The following is an 18,037-nucleotide window of genomic DNA, read 5'->3' on the forward strand; positions in this document are numbered from 1 at the left end:
GTATGCCACAAGCACCCTCTAGCCTGCAAGCACCTCTAGAGAACCTCCCGGGGGACTTCGTCATACACCTTCTTAAGATCAATAAACACCATGTGCAAGTCCTTCCTCTCCTTAAACTGCTCCACTAATCTCCGCATGAGGTGAATGGCCTCAATAGTCGAGCGACCTGGCATGAAACCAAACTGATTCTCGGAAATAGTCACGATCCTCCTCATCCTCAACTTTACCACCCTTTTCCAAACCTTCATAGTATGACTCAACAGCTTGATACCCTTATAGTTGTTGCAACTCTGAATGTTTGTCTTGCACAAAATGTCCTTAAATTTAGCTCATACAGTCCCTCGCTCGTACACTTGCCTACAATTGACTATCCAAAATCTAATCAAGTGCTACCACACTTCCCCTCATGACTTTGTTTTGATAGATTTTAAGATTATTAAGATTTTTAGGAACCTCTTCTACAATGTCTAGATTTGTCAACTATTCAACCCTCTTTCAATTAGGTTTTGGTTCTCCAGCTATGGTAAACAGCTAACTATCTTTCGATTAAGAAACCTTTTGCATTAATCCAGAATATGGTAACGGTTTTAACTCCCATTTCAATGAGTAGTGTAAGTTGTTTACAAAACTCATTATGCATTCTATTTCAATTAAGTGTATAATCAAGTTTTGTCGTGTTCATCTAATGCACGTTGAATTGATAAAATATACTTCATTCAAATAATATACTTTTCGATCGAACCTTGTTGAAATGAAATCCTAACTTGAACAAGAAATAAAGATAGAAGGATAGAAAGCAAGACACGAGATGGAGAATAATTGACAACTAAAGCTATAGAAATCTAAACCTCTAATTAATTGAATCCAACAAACACCTATACTATAAGATAACCCTCAAGTGGAAAGTTTCCTCAAGCAAGCAATCTATCACCATGAAATAACAACAAAGACCTTAACCCCTACTCTCTCAAGAGTATCACTCGTAATCTCAATATCATAAAAATAGTCTTAAGTCTAGAATGAGCTACTCTCTTCTATATAGTCTAGGCTAACTTATTAACAAATAAGGAATAAGATAATTGAATAATTTCATTCATTTATTTCTATGTCATATACATGGCTTTATATACATCTAAGGTTGTTGAGTTTAATTTTCTAAATCCCATGAAATCTAGGATTGTACAGAATCATATATTCTACATAAAGAGAAAGAATCATAGATAGGATATTCTAGATTATAACAATTATACTAAGATCTTAGAGGATCATATCTTGATATGATGAGTATCTTCCTTGAAATCCTCTATCAGCCAACACCCCACTCAAGCGGGTGAATCAATATCTTCCATTCCTAGCTTGCTTATTAGATCTTGAAACACATTGTTTGACAGTCCTTGTTGGAAGAAAGAAGAGTAAATGAGCAGAGAAACTGATGAGAAAGAAAAATCTCATACTAATTTTTTACTTCTCAATTCAACTGCAGAATAACAAGAAATCTACTACCCTTTTATAGGCTTACAACTCAACAACTTAAGCTAAAATATAGGAACTAACAAGTAGTGGTGAAACATGACATAAACACCAACATTCCCACCAATAGAAAACAGAAAATAGAAAAACATTGACCAAGTAAAACATAACTCCACTAAGACTAAAAAACAGGACCTCTAAGACTAAAAAACAGAACCATAAAAAACAGATTTTGCAGTGATTGATTATTTGAACTAGTCAACACTCCCCTTTTCTTCAAAATCATATACTTCCATTTGTAGCCTGAAGAGGTCATGCTTGTTGCGCGAAAGTGATTTCGTAAGAACATCAGCAACCTGATCATTTGTGCCACAAAATTTCAAGGAAATTATTCCACCAGCAACTAGATCGTGAATGAAGTGATAGCGGATATCGATGTTCTTCGTCCTACTGTGAAATGCAGGATTTTTTGTCATAGCAATCGCCGCCTTGTCACACCATATATCAATTGGACCAATCTGTTCTTGTTGAAGATCCACTAACAATTTTCTTAACCAGATAGCTTGGCAACCGACGGAAGTTGTAGCCATGTATTTTGCTTTCGAAGATGACAAGACGATTGTATCTTGTTTCCTTGAACTCCATGAGATTGCTCCAGAACCAAGACTAAAGACATTCCCAGATGTGTTCCTGCGATTTTCCAAGCTACCTGCCCAATCACTATCAGTAAAACCAATTAATCTGAAATCTGAAACTTTTGAGTACCAAATTCCATAGCTTATTGTGCCAGCAACATATCGCAAGATCCTTTTGGTTGCACTCAGGTGTTGCTTCGAAGGACTACGCATGAACCTTGAAATCAAACTGACAGAGAATGCTATATCGGGCCTTGTGTGTGATAGGTAGTTTAGACCACCAACCAAGCTTCTAAAATAAGAAGCATTTGTTGCGCCTGTACCATCATCAAGTACCATTTTCTCATTCATATTCATGGGCATGGGAGATGGATTACAATTCAGCATGTTGAACTTCTGTAAAAGTTCTGTAGCATATTTTCTTTGCGAAATAAAGATTCCATCCGAACCTTGTCTCACCTCAAGCCTAAGAAAATAATGCAGCATACCCAAGTCGGACATTTCAAATTTACCCATCATGAAACTCTTAAATTCAGAAACAATAGATTCACAAGAGCCCATATATATAATATCATCGACATAGAGATAGACAATTAGAAAATCACCATTACCTCACTTCTTTACATAACGTTTAGGTTCATTCTCACTTCTTCTGAACTGCTGCTCTTGGAAAAAAGGAATTAATTTTGCTATACCTTGCCCATGGAGCTTGCTTTAGACCGTACAATACCTTTTTCAATCTGTACACTTTGCTCTTTCCTTCACTAGAGATAAAGCCTTCAGGTTGAGAGACATATACTTCTTCATGTAAGTCGCCATTTAGGAAGGCAGACTTAACGTCAAATTGGTACACAGGCCAACCAAGTTGAGCAGCCAAGGCTAGAGTAGTTCTAACCGTTTCAAAGCGAGCTACCGGTGAGAATATCTCTTCAAAGTCGATGCCTTGTTTCTGGCAATATCCTTTTGCAACAAGTCGAGCTTTATGCCTTTTTACACTTCCATCAGCATTGTACTTCACTTTGAAAATCCATTTTAGCCCGATAACATTCTTCCCTTCACGAAAATCAACCAATTCCCAAGTTTGGTTTTTCTCAATGGACTGGATCTCTTCAATCATTGCATTCTGCCACTCAGGTTGCTTTGCAGCTTCTTCATAACATGTTGGTTCAGCAGCTAACAAGGAAAAACTGCAAGTTGCATAAATATCTTCCAGCGACTGAAACTTAATTGGTGGTGTTTCGCGGGATGACGCCGAAGATGGAGAGTGGGAGCTTGTTGGATTAGACTTATTGCTGCTACTGCCATGAGAAGAATGATTAGCATCACTACTGGAAGAAGAGGAAGGATCAAAACCTGTAGATTCAAGAATCGTAGTATGCTCTCCTTCTGATTGGATCGGAATATGGATTACTGAATCTTCTTTCTCGCCATTCCACTCCCAGGCTGCTTCTTCGTTGAAAACAACATTCCTGTTGATAATCACTTTGCCACTAGTAGGATTATATAGTCTATATGCTTAGGATTGAGGACTATAACCAATGAAAATGCATTTCTCTGATTTTTCATCTAGTTTAGAACGTATATTAACCAAAGCATAAGCTATACAACCAAAGACTTTCAAGTGGCTTACTCATGGTTTCCGTCCCGTCCATGCTTCATATGGAGTTCGATCCAAAACAACTTTTGTTCAATCCAAAACACAGCTGCAGCCACTGCTTCTCCCCAAAAGTGAACTGGAAGTCCCCTTCCATTAAGTAGGCTTCTGGCCATCTCAACCACTGTACGATTTTTCCACTCGGCGACTCCATTTTGCTATGGCGAGTACGGTGTTGAAAGCTCCCTGCGAATTCCATTCTCATCACAAAATAAATTAAAATCATTAGATAAAAATTCACCAACACAATCTGTGCGAAGAGCTTTTATGTTGTAGCTTGATTGCTTCTCCTCGAGAGCCTTGAATTTCTTGAAATTCTCAAATGCTTCAGATTTGAACTTGAGAAAGTAAGCCTAGCTCATACGGCTATAGTCATCAGTAAACAGAAGAAAGTACAAGCCCAAGACAACTACACCTAATGACTCAGTTTTCATCGGCCCAAACAAGTTAGCATGTACAAGCCCAAGACAACTACTAGCCCTCCAAGATTTTCCTACTGGGAAAGATTTTCTACTTTGTTTTCCAAATATGCACCCTTCACATAACTCAAGATCACCCACTTTTGGTAAACCAACCACCATGTTCTTTCTAGTCAACAATTTCAACCCATTAATGTTCAAATAACCATATCGAAGATGCCAAAGTTGAGTTTCATTAACACCTTTAGCAACTAACGCATTTTTAACAATATTTGAAACATTAAGGGGAAACATATTGTTTTGAGTCATAGGCACAATTGCAACAGTTTGACCAGATTTCTTGTCACTAACCATGCATGAATCATTATCAAAAAAATAGAGTAACCATTAACCATCAATTGTCCAACACGTAGCAAATTGTAAGCCAAACTAGGAATAAATTGCACATCACAGATAAGTTTAGAATTACCCTGCGTTGTTTTGATGGCTATGGTACCCCTGCCTTCAACTCGTACTTGCTTGTCATCACTAAGTCGAACTTCACTTTTACTCGACTCATCAAGATATCTAAATAGAGACTTTGTACCAGACATATGATTCGAGCATCCACTATCAATAATCCATGAGCCATGAACAACTTACTTTCATCCTAAACTTTCTCAGAGAGATTGGCATGCTTCTGTTCATCTCTTTGTTTGGTCCAACAATATGCTTCAGTGTGGCCGGACTTCTTGCAATACCAGCATTGCAAGTCACTCTTGGGCTGACGTGACTCACTAAATTGTCCTCTACCTCTGCCGCGGCCTCGACCTCGCCCACGAAATCCGCCCCTTCCTCTACCTCTACCAGGAAAATTTGAGGATTTTTCTATGGAGAAAGAAGACTCCTCTTTCACCTGGAATGTTTTTTCTTCAACCTTCTCATAAGACATGTTTAGCCTATCTTCATGGGCTAACAAAGAACCCATTAATTCATCAAACGTATAGTCAGATAAGTTCTTAGATTTTTCGATAGCAGCAACCACATGCTCAAACTTACTGGTTAAAGACCTCAAAATCTTTGCAACAACAGTTTCATCAGTAATTTTTTCTCCATAAGACTTCATCAGATTAACAATTGCAGAGACTCGAGACATATAGTCTTGCACGGATTTACCCTTTTTCATGCTTAAAGTTTCAAAATCACGACGTAAAGTTTGCAATTTAACTACAATTACCTTCTTATCTCCCATATACTCTTGATGCAAAATTTCCCAAGCTTCATTGGATGTCTCCGTTGCTGAAACTCTAGGGAAGATGTCATCATGAAGGGCTTGTTGAATTAGGAACAGCGCCTTCGAATCCTTCCTACGTTTTTCCCGGAGTTGTTGTGCGTGGACGGGTCTGGAAATCCATGTTATCTTTTATGTATTCTGGTACAAGAATCTTTAAATAAGAAGCACTAACTTCAACACTAGTTCAAGTCCAAGTCAAGAACACTTATGAAGTTTTGTAACACCTTCAACACTAGATTATGAATAATCTATCTAAGAAGTGTGTTAAGATTCAGAAAAGAAATGAAACAGAATTTAAGACCAAGTCCTTTGAATTCACGAAGTGTCCTTAAGGAATAATTTTCCTCACTGTACCCGAGGTTTTGGAATCTTTCTTCCAGGATAAAATGACCTTCAATCCAAACAACAGCGGTACCTCAAATTGTTGGATTTAGCGAACTCACTCAACGATTTGATAGATCACACAGAAAGTTTTTCAAGACTAGAAGAGAGTTTTTATTTTAGAAAATTCGTACCTAAACGTATGGATGAAAGCAGGTTTATATAGGGTGTGACCTTTCTGGAAAAGCCATGTCTGTTCGTCCAAAGAATGTGTCTTTTTCGAACAGGCATACCATTTCGTGAATTAGTGTGTCATTTCGTTGAAGGGTTGCATCCCTTCGTTTCAGCACTGCACTATTTCGGAATTTGCATGCGTGGATATAAATGGAGTATCAGAACACAGAAAAAAGTTGCGTTTTTCCCTTTGGTATTTTCGAACTGAATTTTTGAATTTCTGTCAAATAAACTTTGTCCAAAAAGATAAATCTCATCGATCGATCATTTGACAAATCCAAATCCAAATCCAAATCTAAATCTCAGCCGAGCGAGCGACGACGACGACGATGATGGCGCGAGGCATCTCTTATATCTTGCCTCACTTACCATGTGGAGTAAGTGTTCCTTATTTTAAACACTCACAAGTTCTCAGTGGAAGAAAGAGTGAACTTTCCAATTTGGGAGTACCCTTTCTAAATTGGTCTCCCTTCTCCACCATTTTTCATTCACACTTTTTCCATATACTTTGAACCCAACAATCCCCCACATGAATGGGAAATGACTATTTTTTCGTAAAATTTTTACGGAGAAGTATATGATCATCAAGAAAAGACTGATTGCATCTGGATAAGTGGGTTTCCCTTTGAACTTTCTGTAGTGAACATGCATCGGATGCACTTGGTCAATCAGTAGATTTGATATCTTTGAACCGTCGAGCTTTAGTGTACACCTAGACAACACATGTCACACAACCAGCCTTTTACCGTTTATGGTTCTCACGGTTTTGTTCTTTTCAGCCATGAACACGTCCCGGTTTCATGAGAGCTTAGAGAATAGGCCTTTACTAACATTCTCCTTGAAGCGGCTTCCACTTCGCCCTCACATAGGTGATTTTCAAACGTTCAATCCTATAGATTAAATTATTTGGTCAAATCTGCCAAATTTAGATAATCATTAAAAGACTTTTCACCTTAAGTCTTATCCTTGTTTACTAAACATTGTCTACATCATGAGAATAGGTTGGGTAATTGACAATGTTGAACCTGTCAGACACAACTTTGTTTGATCTCCTTGAACCTAGCTCTTGGGATCTCCAGTCTGCTAGGTAGAGTTACCGCCATGCTGACTTGTCCTAGGGCTTAAACCCATTTCCTTGGATGTCCTTTCCACTTTTTCTCTAGATAGGCCTTTTGTAAGTAGATTCGATACATTATCCTTTGACTTTGCATAGTCAATAGTGATAATTCCACTAGAGAGAAGTTCCCTAATGGTATTATGTCTCTGTCGTATGTGACGAGATTTACCGTTGTACATCATGCTCCCTGCCCTACTTATTGCCGCTTGGCTATTACAGTGTATACATACTGGTGCCACTGGTTTGGGCCAATAAGGAATATCTTCCAAGAAATTCCGGAGCCATTCTGCTTCTTCACCAGCTTTATCCAATGCGATAAATTCAAATTCCATTGTAGAGCGAGCAATACAAGTCTGTTTGGATGATTTCCAAGAGACTGCTCCTCCACTGATAGTAAATACATATCCACTTGTGGATTTGACTTCGTTCGATCCAGTGATCCAATTTGCATCACTATATCCTTCAAGTACCGTAGGATATTTATTATAATGCAAGGCATAGTCTTGAGTGTATTCAAGATACCCCAAAACTCTTTTCATTGCCATCCAATGAGTTTTGTTGGGATTACTTGTGTACCGACTCAATTTACTAATAATGCATTTATATATCTGGTCGTGTACAGTTCATTATATACATTAAACATCCAAATACTCTTGTGTACTCCAATTGTGAGTCACTTTCACCTTCTTTCTTTCGAAGTGCAAAGCTCACATCCAAAAGAGTCTTGACTACACCGAATTCCATATACTTGAATTTGTCAAGTACCTTTTCGATATAATGAGACTGTGACAATGCCAACCCTTGTGGGGTTCTATGTATTTTTATACCTAAGATCACATCCGCAACTCCAAGGTATTTCATATCGAACTTGCTTTCGAGCATTCGTTTTGTTGCATTTATGTTTGAAATGTTCAACATATCATCCACATATAAACAAACAATGACTTGGTGATTCGGAGTGTCTTTAATGTAAACACATTTATCACATTCATTTATCTTGAACCCATTTGCCAACATGGTTTGGTTAAACTTCGCATGCCATTATTTAGGTGCTTGCTTTAGTCCGTACAATGACTTAATAAGTTTACACACCTTATTCTCCTTTCCTGGAACCACAAAACCCTCAGGTTGTTCCATGTAAATTTCTTCCTCCAATTCTCCACTTAGGAATGCGGTTTTCACATCCATTCGATGGATTTCAAGACCATATACTGCCGCCAAGGCAACTAACATTTGAATCGATGTTATCCTTGTTACTGGTGAGTATGTATCAAAGTAATCAAGGCCTTCTTTTTGCTTGAAGTCTTTTACTACAAGTCATGCCTTGTATTTGTCAATAGTACCATCCGCTTTCATTTTCCTTTTGAAGATCCATTTAGAACCTAAAGGTTTATTTCCTGGAGGAAGATCAATCAATTCCCACGTATGGTTGCTTAAGATTGAATCAATCTCACTATTGATTGCCTCTTTCCAAAAGGATGAGTCTGACGATGACACGCTCCTTTAAATGTTTGAGGCTCATTTTCTAAGAGAAATGTTACAAAATCTGATCCAAATGTAGTAGAAGTTCTTTGACGTGTACTACGTCTTAGATTCTCTTCATTATGTACATTCTCACTTGGTTCCTCTCGAGGTCGTTTAGACCCTCCACTAGACTGTTCATGTCTAGCTTTATACGGGTAAATGTATTCAAAGAATTCAGCATTATCTGATTCAATTACCGTATTTTCATTTATATCCGGATGTTCGGATTTATGAACCAAAAACCGACATGCTTTACTGCTTTTAGCATATCCTATGAACATGCAGTCCACAGTCTTAGGTCCTATCTTAACCCTCTTAGGCATAGGAACTTGGACCTTTGCTAGACACCCCCACACTTTGAAATATTTCAAGTTGGGTTTCCTTCCTTTCCATTTTTCATAAGGAATTGATTGTGTCTTACTATGGGAAACTCTATTGAGTATACGATTGGCTGTAAGGATAGCCTCCCCCACAAGTTTTGCGGTAAACCGGAACTTATAAGCAAGGCATTCATCATTTCCTTCAAAGTTCGGTTTTTCCTTTCTGCAATTCCGTTAGATTAAGGTGAATACGGGGCCGTAGTTTGATGGACAATTCCATTTTCTACACATATTTCGGCGAAGGGAGATTTACATTCTCCGCCCCTATCACTTCTTATCATTTTTATCTTTTTCTCTAACTGATTTTCTACTTCAGTTTTGTATTGCCTAAATGCATCTATTGCTTCATCCTTACTATTTAGCAAGTAGACATAACAATATATAGTGCAATCGTCAATAAAAGTTATGAAATACTTTCTCCCACCACGTAATGGTGTTGACTTCATATCACAAATATCAGTGTGTACTAAGTCTAAAGGATTGGAATTCCTTTCGATGGACTTATAAGGATTCTTTGCATACTTTGATTCCACACACGTTTGACACTTTGATTTATTGCACTCAAAGTTTGGCAAAACTTCTAAGTTAATCAATTTTCGTAACGTTTTGTAATTAACATGGCCGCATCTTGCATTTGACTTTCGTTAGACATTTTTTCTGTCACCACAAGACAATAAAATTTAGTATTTATAAAGTTAAGCAACTTTAAACTCTTCTTCTTATTTCTAGTTAACGATGAAGTTTTTATGACTTCCAATCGTCAACCGAATGATCTTTAACTTGTGATGGAGATTTTATGTCTTCGAATCACTAGTTAAGTTCAAACGGAGTAGAAAGCTTAAAGCTTTAATCTCCAAAAACAAGCAATACAAATTCTGCAAAAAAAAATAAAATTATTCCTTAAGATTGTTATCTTTTATGTATTCGGGTACAAGAATCTGTAAATAAGAAACACAAACTTCAACACTAGTTCAAGTCCAAGACAAGAACACTTATGAAGTTCTGTAACATCTTCAACACTAGATTACGAATAATCTATCTAAGAAGTGTGTTAAGATTCAGAAAGGAGATAAAACAGAATTTAAGACCAAGTCCTCCGAATTCACGGAGTGTCCTTAAGGAATAATTTTTCTCATTGTACCCGAGGTTTTGGAATTTTCCTCCCAAGATAAAATGGCCTTCAATCCGAACAATAGCGGTACCTCAAATTATTGGATTAAGTGAACTCACTCAACGATTTGATAGATCACACAGAAAGTTTTTCAAGACAAGAAGAGAATTTTTATTTCAGAAAATTCGTACGTAAACCTGTGGATGAAAGCAGGTTTATATAACCAACATGTGCCTCTTCTAAAAAGTGGCAATGGTTCACTTAAAAGGTGTGACCTTTCTGGAAAAGCCATGCTTGTTCGTCCAAAGAATATGTCTTTTCCGAATAGGCATACCATTTCATGAATTAGTGTCTCATTTCGTTGAAGGGTTGCATCCCTTCATTTCAGCACTGCACTATTTCGGAATCTGTATGCATGCATATAAATGGAGTATCAAAACACAGAAAAAAGTTGTGTTTTCCCTTTGGTATTTTCGAACTGAATTTCTGTCAAATAAACTTTCTCCAAAAAGATAGATCTTATCAATCGATCATTTGACAAATCTAAATCCAAATTCGAATCCAAAGCCAAGCAAGCGACAACGACGGCGGTGCGATGCATCTCTTATTTCTTGCCTCACTTACCATGTGGAGTAAGTGTTCCTTATTTTAAACACTCACAAGTTCTCTTCTTCCACTGATGTGGAAGAAAAGAGTGAACTTTCCAATTTGGGAGTACCCTTTCTAAATTGGTGTTTCCCTTCTCCACCATTTTTCCTCCATTTTTCATTCACACTTTTTTCGTATACTTTGAACCCAACAATCCATTCTCCACCAACTCCCATAGCTCTTGAGACTTAAAAAAAGTCTTCATCTTAAGACTCCAAAACTAATAATTCACCTCTTTAAAAATTGGAAGAGGTTGAGAATTTGAATTGGTGTTCACTGCCATTTTTTTCGTATCTGAAGATGATGGATTTCTCTTTTACGTTTTACAATCTCTCTTTCCCACCCTCTCTCTGGCTCCGAAGTAAAGAAACCTGGCTGCTCTGGATACCAAAATTGTTGGAAGAAAGAAGAGTAAAAGAAGCAGAGAAATTGATGAGAAAGAAAAATGAATTAAAATCATCACATAAAAATTCACCACCACGATCTGTGCGAAGAGCTTTTATGTTGTAGCCTGATTGCTTCTCCACGAGGGCCTTGAATTTTCTGAAATTCTCAAGTGCTTCAGATTTGAACTTGAGAAAGTAATCCCAGCTCATACGACTATAGTCATCAGTAAACAGAAGAAAGTACCGACTCCCACCTAATGACTCAGTTTTCATCGGCCCATACAAGTCAGCGTGTACAAGCTCCCGACAACAACTAGCCCTCCAAGATTTTCCTATCGGAAAAGATTTTCTACTTTGTTTTCCAAATATTCACCCTTCACATAACTCAAGATCACCCACTTTTGGTAAACCAACCACCATGTTCTTTCTAGTCAACAACTTCAAGCCATTAATGTTCAAATGACCATATCGAAGATGCCAAAGTTGAGTCTCATTAACACCTTTAGCAACTAACGCATTTTTAACAATATTTGAAACATTAAGGGGAAACATATTGTTCTGAGTCATAGGCACAATTACAACAGTTTGACCAGATTTTTTGTCACTAACAATGCATGAATCATTATCAAACAGAACAGAGTAACCATTAACCATCAATTGTCCAACACTTAGCAAATTGTAAGCCAAACTAGGAACAAATTGCATATCACAGATAAGTTTAGTATTACCCTGCGTTGTTTTGATGGCGATGGTACTCTTGCCTTCAACTCGTACTTGCTTGTCATCACCAAGTCGAACTTCACTTTTTCTCGACTCATCAAAATCTCTAAATAGAGACTTTGCACCAGACATATGATTCGAGCATCCACTATCAATAATCCAAACACCATCAGGATTGTTAGTAATTGGAGAATGAGCCATGAACAACTTACTTTCATCCTCCACTTTCTCAGAGAGATTGGCATGCTTCTGTTCATCTCTTTGTTTGGTCCAACAATATGCTTTAGTATGGCCGGACTTCTTGCAATACCAGCATTGCAAGTCACTCTTGGGCTGATGCGACTCACTAAATTGTCCTCTACCTTTGCCGCTGCCTCGACCTCGGGCACGAAATCCGCCTCTTCCTCTACCTCTACTTGTAAAATTTGAGGATTTTTCTTTGGAGAAAGAAGACTCCTCTTTCACGTGGAATGCTTTTTCTTCAACCTTCTCATAAAACCTGTTTAGCCTATCGTCATGAGCTAACAAAGAACCCATTAATTCATCAAACATATAGTCAGATAAGTTCTTGGATTCTTCGATAGCAGCAATCACATGCTCAAACTTACTAGTTAAAGATCTCAAAACCTTTGCTGCAACAGTTTCATCAATAATTTTTTTCTCCATAAGACTTCATCAGATTAACAATTGCAGAGACTCGAGACATATAGTCTTGCACGGATTCACCCTTTTTGATGCTTAAAGTTTCAAAATCACGACATAAAGTTTGCAATTTAACTACAATTACCCTCTTATCTCCCATATACTCCTGCTGCAAAATTTGCCAAGCATCATTGGATGTCTCCGCTGCTGAAATTCTGCGAAAGATATCATCATGAAGGGATTGTTGAATCAAGAACAACGCCTTTGAATTCTTCCTACGGTTTTCCCGAAGCTGTTGTGCATGACCTTCAATCGGGTCCGGAAATCCATTCTCCACCAAGTCCCATAGCTCTTGAGACTTAAAAAGAGTCTTCATCTTAAGACTCCACAACTGAGAATTCACCCCTTTAAATATTGGAAGAGGCTGAGAATTTGCATTGGTGTTCATTGCCATTTTTTTCTTATCTGAAGATGATGGATTTCTCTCTTACGTTTTACAATCTCTCTTTCTCACCCTCTCTCTGGCTCCCAGGTGAACCTAGCTGCTCTGATACCAAGATTGTTGGAAGAAAGAAAGTAAAAGAAGCACACAAACTGATGAGAAAGAAAAAGAGTCGTACTTTTTTTTCTACTTCTCAATTCAACTACATAAAACCAGACGACCTAGTGCCATTTTATAGGCATACAACTTAACAACTAAACCTAAAATATAGGAACTAAAGATAGTGGTGAAGTAGGGGTAAAACACTGCTAACAACGTGCCCACTAATTCTGTAAAACAGTAAATAGAAAAAAATACAGAAATTGACTTAGTAAAACTTGCTTCCACTTAATACTAAAAAACAGGACCATAACAAGACTTGCACATTGTTGAAGAATTAGTCAACATATCAAATAGTGATAAGTCGAGAGGTCCCTTCCCTTCAATGAGTCCCCATGATTGTAAGAATGATTAAAAAATGATTCACTCTCATCAAATGTGGCATCAACTTAAACAAAGAATTTCTTTGATGATGGTTGATAACACTTGTAGCGTTTTTGAGTAGCAGAATATCCTATGAAGACACACTTAAGAGTATGTGGACCTAATTTGCCTCTATTATGAGAATGAATATGAACACATGCAACACTGTTGAAGATTCTAGGAACTAATTTATTGGAAATTTCTCAGGAAGAAATTCCTAAGAGTATCAAGGGAGATTTTAAAGTTCAGAATTCTTGATGGTATTTTGTTACTAAGGTGTGGAACAGTTGGGAAAGCTCCCCCAATACTATTTTGGAACCGTTTGTGGAACAATAGTGATCTAGTAATGTCAAGTAACAAACCGTTTCTTCTCTCTGCTATTCTATTTTGTTGAGGAGTATTGACATATGAATAATTCCTTCTTTTTAGAAAAAAGCAGAGAGGTTTTGATTGAAGTATTCCTTGGCATTATTAGATCAGAATCTCTTAATTGACACATCAGTTGGGTTTTGATCAAATTAAAAAAGGTAGTAAGAATTTGGTTGACAACTAATTTTTGCTTTAGCAAATAGATCCATGTTACTCTTGTACAATCATCAATGAATGATACAAACCATCTAGCACAAAAAATATTAGGAACAGGAGAAGGTCCCCAAATATCTTACATCTTTTATTACTAATTGGAAAGGAAACATGTTTGTGTGTTGCAATTTCACAATTATCACAATGCAAAGGCTAACAATAAAATCTTTAAACAAAGATGGAAACAACTTTTTGATTACACAGAAGAAGGATGCATGACCTAACCGACGATGATAAAGCCATACTTTCTCTTTATTGGACTTAACTGATTCAGACAAAAATGAACTAGATAAGGAATTCTTAGTTGTATCTTCACCATTGTGGAAATTCAGACAATAAAGACCACCTTTCTCACTAGCTCGCGCAATTATCTCCTCCGTATTCTGTTCTTGAAATAAACACTATAAAGGGAAGAAAGTTTCTTGGCATTTGGAATCTTTGGTGACTTCTTGGACAGAAATGAGATTTACATATAACTTTGGGACATGAAAGACATTTTTAAGCATCAAGGACTTTCCTAATGGTATGTTTCCTTTTCCAACTACACTAATAACTGAACCATTAGCAATAGTTATTTTTTCATAGTTAGGGAAAGGGGAATATGATAAATAGATGAGATGAACTGGTCATATGATCAGTTGCCCCGAAATCAATCGCCCCCACTTTGGAGAAAGTTTGTCTGAGACATTAGTAACAAAAGAGGAAGAAATACCCATGAAGGCCAGTGAACAACTACCTTCTAAAGCTGAGTGTCAATTTATTTCATCAGTCTTAGGGCGCGGCGCTGCTAACTATATGTGCCTGCTTTTCATCACTAGTGTTTCTGTTTGGAGGTCCACTATTGAATTTCCAGCATCTATCTTGGATGTGCCGATATTTTTTGCAGTAGGTGCAGGAAAGATTGTCCCTATTGATTGGCGGTTTGAATGAACTAACAGGCTTGACGTGACGGTGCTCCCCCATTATGAAACTCCAAATTCTCTTGAACTTGTCCCTTTTGCTACATGAGTTGATCCTTTATTAATTTGCATTTCAAGCATAACACTCTTCCGTCCTTCTTCTGTCCGTATAATGGCCATTGTTTCATTGAATGATGGCAGATCTTCTTTTCCTAAGATTTGCACTCGTACGACATCAAATTCTGCATTTAGTCCTGGAAGAAAATCATAAATCTTTTCTTTTTCAATAAAGCTTTTCAGAGTCACATCATCATCTTTACAGCACATTTGAATGCATTGATAAATGATAATGATACATTTCTTGCCACAACCCCTGTAAAAAGTTAGAACATTCAGTGACAGGTTGAATTATCTGTTTTGCTACAGAAAGTTTTGTTTTTATTTCATAGATCCTGACAACATTAGGTACTTTAGAGTACGTCTCCTTCACTGCATCCCAAATTTCTCTAGCAGTGCTCAAAAGCATAACACTATCACTGATCTCCGGAAGCATAGAGTTCCATAACCAAGACATCACCATTGCATCATATGTTCATCCCATGCATCAAACGTGCGGTCTTCTTTAGATGGTCTTGAACCAAGAGATATCGTAATTTCCCTTTACCCTTTAAAAAGGTACGAACTAGTTGAGCCCATTTTAGGTAATTTTTTCCATTCAACCGGTAAGAGACTTGAATGTTTTGCAAATTTCTAGTTGAAACTGTAGAGTTATTCTCTACGATTTCAGAAACATTTCCAGTGGCTAGAATTTTGCATTAATACCTTTTTCAAACATGGTTTTGAATGGTTTCAACCTTTCGGCAGATAAAGATAGAAAAAGGACTTTTTAAGATCGGATGAATAAAAGAAAATAGGTCAGGAATAAGCCTAATGCCCTGATACCATGTGGAATAAGATAATTGAATAATTTCATTCATATATTTCTATGTCATATACATGACTTTATATACATATGAGATTGTTGAGTAGAAATCTAATTCCCATGAAATCTGAGATTGTACATAATCATATATTCTACATAAAGAAAAAGAATAATAGATAGAATATTCTAGATTACAATAATTATCCTAAGATCTTAGAGGATTAGATCTTGATATGATGAGTATCTCCCTTGAAATCCTCTATCAGCCAACAACAAAGAAGCCCAAAAGTGGCTCTTTAAGTACAACAACAACAACAACAACAAACCCAGTGTATTCCCACCTAGTGGGGTCTGGGGGGGTAAGATGTACGCAGTCCATACCTCTACCTCTGATGAAGTAGAAAGGCTGTTTCCGATAGACCCCCGGCTCAAGACACGAGATACCACACAAATACATAGTAAAGCACAGAAGCAAATTACATAACATAAATACGGCACCCATAAGTAATATAAAACAGAGGAAAGCAGAGGAAAGCACACAGATTCGTAATAAAACATGGAACACGGAAGACGGAATCATAACAGGAATAAAACCCCCACCAAGTAATTCTCTACACTAGCGAAAGTGGACTCTCCTTTGTAGCTTGCAAACTAGGCCTCCCCTCCTTCTTCCAAAGTAATCATTAATGCATGAGACCCCCATTTTGGCATCAACTTATGCTAAAGCACATCTATGTTCGTGATATTCCTCGTAAAGCTTGGAGATCTCAAGCTCGGCTTCTTGTAAATGGCTTTGATGCGACTTGGCTTGTATCATTCTCGCCTTCTTGAAAAGGATTTACTCTCGAATCAATCCCATGTTAATGTTGGATGTAGGGGTTGAGCAGAATACCATTCATCAATCAGAGAAATAAAAGATAGAACTAAAAATCATAAATGCAATCACCGCAAAAGAACTAAATCAATCCATTAAAGAACATTAAAATTAGGTATTGATTTCAACTCATTGTACTCAAATAAATCTACTATATATTATAAGAAACATCAAAAAGATGTAAACAGTAAAGTTCAACATGACAACAAAGAGAAATGATTACAGAAATTTGTTTGGAGCGAAAATCTGTTTTCTTCTCTTCTCTTCAACCCTCTTCCGTTCAAATTGTTGTGATTCAAAGATGGTCTTATGGACCTAGTTTCCCTCTCAAAATTGGTCTATTTATAGTGCCATTTGATTAAGGTTTCAGGGATGGAAAAGGGCACCTTCTGCCCTAATTCACGCTGGGCTGCTGCTTACTGCTTAATTGGACACCGGGGCACCCAGGAGAGTGCTGAGTTATCAATGGCTGGTTGGGTGCTGGGTTGATGAAGAGAGTGCTGAGGCACCCAGTTGGCTGGTTCCCTATAATTCATCATAATATTGCTCTTTAACCATGTAAGGTGCAAAGACTCATGTCTGGGCGTGAGTTTTCCCTTGGAATTCTGGTCTCGCCTTTGACCATTCTTTTCCGATCGATGTCAACAGACAAACTATATTTTTCCTGATGAAATATTTATTCATTATTGCTGGATCACGAGTAAATAGGTGAGAATGTTTACAATTAAGGTATTATGTAAAGATCTGGAAATTAAACAGAGTCAGACATCTATAACACTAAAATACACTCTTATCATAAGTTTAGTTTACCAAATTATGGTTGCTCCCACATCTGCTAAGTTTATAAAATTATGGTTGCTCCTACTGTCCTACATCCACTCTCTTTGGGGGCTCGTCTACTCTGATGAATATGTCGGCAATAAGTGATGGACAACATGTCAATTCTGGGTTCCCTCCTTAACATTGTTCTTTAAGATGCCTCCCGTGTTATATGCTGATCCCATGGAGGCTCACATGAAGCTATGTGTGCGTGGATCTGCATTCCTTTTGTGGAAGCATATCTCCTGCCTCTTGTATTGTCTGGGAAGAGTGGAAAAGAAAATTATTTCATGTCCGGGGGGTGGGGGGTGGGGAGGGAAGAACATGTAGTAACACAATGGTACATTTTATTTATTGGTTCATAAGTTGCTGTTATGAAGTTGCTCTCCGTTGTTATTCACATATCACTGAAGCCTGAATTTGCAGTTTACAACTCTCAAAAT

The 18,037-nt window shown here is 37.4% G+C and overlaps 1 protein-coding gene across 2 annotated transcripts in view; it reads left to right on the forward strand.

Annotated features, from left to right (window-relative positions):
• Nucleotides 1-18,037, forward strand: part of LOC107863772 (chloroplastic lipocalin) — a 31,480-nt gene that overhangs the window by 12,966 nt on the left and 477 nt on the right. The window contains exon 5 of one of the 2 annotated variants that reach the window (XR_007052916.1): nucleotides 17,139-17,483. The exons of the other annotated variant lie outside the window; for it this stretch is intronic. The gene's annotated coding sequence lies outside the window, so the exon portion shown is untranslated. The remainder of the gene's footprint in view (nucleotides 1-17,138; nucleotides 17,484-18,037) is intronic. 2 annotated transcript variants of the gene reach the window in all.

The sequence above is a fragment of the Capsicum annuum genome, chromosome 3 (genome assembly GCF_002878395.1).
Source record: "Capsicum annuum cultivar UCD-10X-F1 chromosome 3, UCD10Xv1.1, whole genome shotgun sequence".
NCBI lineage: Eukaryota > Viridiplantae > Streptophyta > Magnoliopsida > Solanales > Solanaceae > Capsicum > Capsicum annuum.